We start from the raw sequence: 4,178 nt of genomic DNA on the forward strand, positions 1-4,178 counted from the left end.
ATTGATATTTTTATTTTTTTTTATAATGTTACACATCCAAATCTTTTTGTTAATTAAGTCTAACTAAATTAGTTTAACATAACAAAAATGAAAATGCTTGGTAACCAAAGAAAATTAGCCAAAAACAGGCATAACTTGCCTTATTTAGCATTCATTAATTGTTGCGACAATTAATTAATATTAAATAAGACAAGTTCTGGCTGTTTTTTTTTTTTTTGTCTACCTAGCATTACCCTAAAAAAATTAGTTATGAATAGCATTATTTCAAGTCTTATTGTTTATTTGTTTAACTTTATTAGACTTAGTTCATAAAAAAATTTAAATGTATATCATTTTTTTCTTTATGATTGATGACTTAAGAAGATAAGCGAACACTATTTTCAGCGTAAATTAGGACAAGTACTATTTTGGTCCTTAAAGTTTAGGGTTAAAATCAAATTCGTCTCTAGCCTTATTTTTTATTCAAAATCATTTCAAACATTTTATTTGATATTAAAATTGTCTTTTTGAATAAAATATTTTTTTAAATGAAAAAAGATACCCCCTTTTTTATTTTTTCTATTTCGACTTCGCACAAAACACTTTATATGTTCATTTGTCCCTAATCACTCAAAACATTACAATCACTCAAAACTTTATACTTGGATCTTGAAGAATTAGTTCGCCAATATTCGCAGAGTTGGCATAGGTATGATTTCTCTCCTCCTATTGATTATGGTATCTCTCTTCCTAATAGTTAGTTCTGGATTTGAGGGTTTTCGTTTCATTTTTTATTGTTAATGATTGAATGGAGACCAAATGTGTTTGTAATGACACTAGGGATTATTTATGTGAAATAGGATTGTTTGTGTTTGGATTTTTTTATTTTTCCTTCCAATTTAGTAATATGTTCTTATTGTTTTTTATTGATAAGGTGTTGGAGAAGATGATGGAATATTTTAAACTGAAAGTCTATCATGGAGGGTGGTTTAGTTATGATAAAGGGCCATTACAATATGTAGGAGGAGAAACAACAATTATAGAAGATATTGACTGTGATCGGTGGTCATTGTTTGAAGCTTATGCAGAATTAAAGCAGTTTGGTTACGTTGAGGAGAATATCTCAGCATTGTGGTACAAGGATCCTATGGATGAAAACATTAAGAAAAATATAAAGTTGTTTCAAGGTGATGCAGATGCAATTGCTATATGTAAAATAGCTGAATTAAGAGAATATGTAGAATTGTTTGTTGTGCACAAAGTTGAGAAGGAGAATATCTTACCTAAAGCTGGTTACAAAGATGTTGGGGGAGATCAAGGGATTGGTGATAAAGGTGAGAGACAAGAGGTGGTCTCTGAAGTTCGTTACATTGATGTTATGCCATCACCTTATAGAAGGTTTAGTCACCGACTAATGAAAAAGAAAAGAACAACTGATGGGAAGGAAGAAGAGAGCAGCCACACTCACTTGTCAAGGAGGAGGAAAATCCAAAGATGCTTAAGATGTGGTACAGCTGGACACAAGAAGGAGAGATGCCCTAAACCTATAGAAGAGGTATGCTGCTGTTTTAATTTTTCACAAATTGTCTTATATTTGTCCTAAACCTAATAGTCATCTACTTAATTTACATATGTTTGTTAGGCCCAACCATCAAAGAATCCTAAAAAGACAAAAAAGAAGACAAGAAGCAACTCACATTCTCATACTGCTGAGACAGGAAAGAAGTGTGTATTTTCACAGCCCACTCCGAAAATAAGTGTAAAGAGAAAAATTTCTTCCGCAACACATTCTAACTCTTCAACTCAGTCCAATTCTACATCACAGTCCAAAAGACCCAAAGGCAAGCCCAAAAGAACAACCAAATCCAACTCTTCAACCTAAACAACATCACATCCCAATAAATCAGCACCTTCATCATCATAGCCTAAAAAGTTAGCCCTTCATCACAGTCAAACAACACATCTCTTTCCGCATCTCAACCAAATTTCAACACATCTTTGACAATACAGTGAGATAAACATCAAGCCAACCAATTGAAAAACATATCCAATTCTCTATGAAAAATTTTGGAGCACCTCATGTTTCTCCACCAAAATTGAGGTTGATGACAAAATTGCCTCTAAAAAAATGGAGACATCTTTAGAAAATTTGGACAACTAGAGAATATTTTTATATTTACTTAAAATGCATGTGGTGGTGTTTTGGTATAAGTTAGTTTGGTGTTTGAGTAATGTCATGCAGGTTCTGTTAGTTTTATATTGTTATGGACTATTTGCCTGTTGGTGATATTTTGGTTATAACTTTATCCAATGTTATTTTGTATTATTGGCTTGGACCATTTATCTTTTTAGAATTTAGTATTTTGTGGAATACATGTTGATTTAGTATGTTGTTTTGATATTTACCATGTTGATGTTATTTAGTATGTTGTTTATGATTTTATTATGAAATTGTTCATTAGGAAATGAGTAAAATATCGTTTTTTGTTCCCAATATTTAGGGTAAGTCGGTAAGTCCTATTTATGTCCCTAACATTTAAATCGTCCTATTGTATCCCTAACATTTGTAAACGTGATTTAATATTATCTTGCCGTCAATTACACATCATGAGCTTTAGTTTGAATTTTGAAAATCTCTTTTTGAAGTTAGAATACAAATGTCTATGATAGAATCGATGATACACTCTGAAAAATAGCTCATCAAAAGTTGAAACTAATCCCTGCAATATTTACATAATTCACTTTTCTAGGGACATAATTGAACCTAAATATAAATAGTGGGTACAATATTGAAATCAAACACATCCAAGTGAGATCTAATTGAGAATAAATACATTCAAATGAGAATAATTGAAAAATACAATTTGATTTATTAGTATAATTGACAGCAGAATAATATTGAATCACTTTTATAAACGTTAGGGATACAAATAGGACGATTTAAACGTTAAGGACACGAATAGAACTTACCTAAATATTAGGAACAAAAACGATACTTTACTCTAACAGAAAGTTATGCAAAACAAAATAATAGAACCCATCTAATTATCAAACTAAAATTCTGAACTTATTTTAAATCAACTATCGTTACATAATTATCATCCATACATACCTGAAATCCAATTTAGCTTAACTGAAATAGGAACCTATCTAAACAATAAATCCTAACCTAATTCACCCATCTAACTCTAAGCACAGACTTAAAATACCAAAATTTTCGATAAATCCTAAACCAAATTAGCATACTTCAGCCAAACTCCAACATATTGTTCAACCAAAATTTAAGGAAATTACACACGGTTGCCTTATTTTAAAATATTTCTGCAACAACAAATAACAAAGCCAACCCACCTAACGAGCCCTAATGTAGCAATGACCTTCAATTCAGCTTCCACTCTAAAACTTTCGTTCTTGACTTCAGAGATGAAATATTTCTCCTCATTCTTGGAATTTTTTAATGTTCCACGTCTGTCTTAGTCTGTTCAACAAAAAAAAGAATTGCATTCTTGTGGAACCTAAATAAATTTACCATGATCACCTTTCAACCCACTACACAAACAGCTCAATTGAAAAAAAAAAACAATATGCTTTAAAATAGACGTAGCCTCAGAATCTATGACCAAGGTTTTTTTTGTTCCTGAAGTTCGTAAAATTAGCCTCTCACCATGGAAGCAAAATAGCACCATGCTATGCGCAGAAGATCAACTTCGAAAAGAGGTTAAGGTTTGAGAAGCCATGCAATTCCAACCCTACTTCCTCTCTTCCAGTGATTAACGATGATAGTGTCTTTATCAGGGTGTCTTTTCCTCAATTGAAATCCTGCACATAATTTTATCTTTAAAAAAAGGACAAATAGGTTATTGATCTTTTGGTCTGCGGACATTTATATCTTTGAGGACTTGAAACTACATTTAAGTCCCTGATTTTCTCAAAATCTGGTCATATATTGGCCAGCTCGGTACAACGGAAGCCATGTTTGATTTTTTCGTTGGGTCTGCCAGACCCAAATGAACAGAAGGATTGATGTGTCCAGGTTTTAAGAAGGTCAGAGACTTAAATGTATTTTCAAATCATTGAGAATTTAAAATGTCCGCAGACAAAAAAGTCAATAACCTATTTGAGCCCGTTTGGGAAACAGCAGAAGCTACTTTTTTTTTTACTTTTGAATTATGAAAAGTCACAATACGAGTGTTTGGCAC

General features: G+C 31.8%; 1 long non-coding RNA gene across 1 annotated transcript; it reads left to right on the forward strand.

Annotated features, from left to right (window-relative positions):
- Window positions 1-629: 629 nt before the first annotated feature.
- LOC112771924 (uncharacterized) lies at window positions 630-2,378 on the forward strand. Its single transcript, XR_011876444.1, has 3 exons — window positions 630-688; window positions 914-1,534; window positions 1,622-2,378. It is a non-coding gene; the product is annotated as an uncharacterized lncRNA (long non-coding RNA).
- Window positions 2,379-4,178: the final 1,800 nt, after the last annotated feature.

The sequence above is a fragment of the Arachis hypogaea genome, chromosome 18 (assembly GCF_003086295.3).
Source record: "Arachis hypogaea cultivar Tifrunner chromosome 18, arahy.Tifrunner.gnm2.J5K5, whole genome shotgun sequence".
Classification (NCBI taxonomy): Eukaryota; Viridiplantae; Streptophyta; class Magnoliopsida; order Fabales; family Fabaceae; genus Arachis; species Arachis hypogaea.